The sequence below is a fragment of the Penaeus monodon genome, chromosome 21, assembly GCF_015228065.2.
Source record: "Penaeus monodon isolate SGIC_2016 chromosome 21, NSTDA_Pmon_1, whole genome shotgun sequence".
Taxonomy (NCBI): domain Eukaryota; kingdom Metazoa; phylum Arthropoda; class Malacostraca; order Decapoda; family Penaeidae; genus Penaeus; species Penaeus monodon.
This window is the reverse complement of record NC_051406.1, coordinates 28607831-28608051: the sequence shown is the minus strand read 5'-3', so window position 1 is coordinate 28608051 and position 221 is coordinate 28607831. Positions and strand designations below refer to the sequence as shown.

Sequence of the window (221 nt, the reverse complement as noted above, 5' to 3'; positions counted from 1 at the left end):
GTGTATATACTTCCTTGAAAATCATACCCATCCAGCTCACATCCTTTCCCAACATCTGAAGACTGGGGATGTTCAGTTCTCCATGTAGTCTGTCAGTGTGTCTATAATTCACAATATTGTAAATATATGTTATATTCATACTGATTATTTGATTATAAAATTTCTTAACCGGAATCATCATCCAGTACTATATTCCCTCCTATTTTCTGTTTTCTTAATAC

The 221-nt window shown here is 33.0% G+C and overlaps 1 protein-coding gene across 2 annotated transcripts in view; it reads right to left on the bottom strand.

The window, feature by feature from the left end:
* LOC119586411 (rho guanine nucleotide exchange factor 7-like) overlaps nt 1–221 on the bottom strand; it is a gene marked incomplete at both ends in the record, with an annotated part of 85656 nt that overhangs the window by 54752 nt on the left and 30683 nt on the right.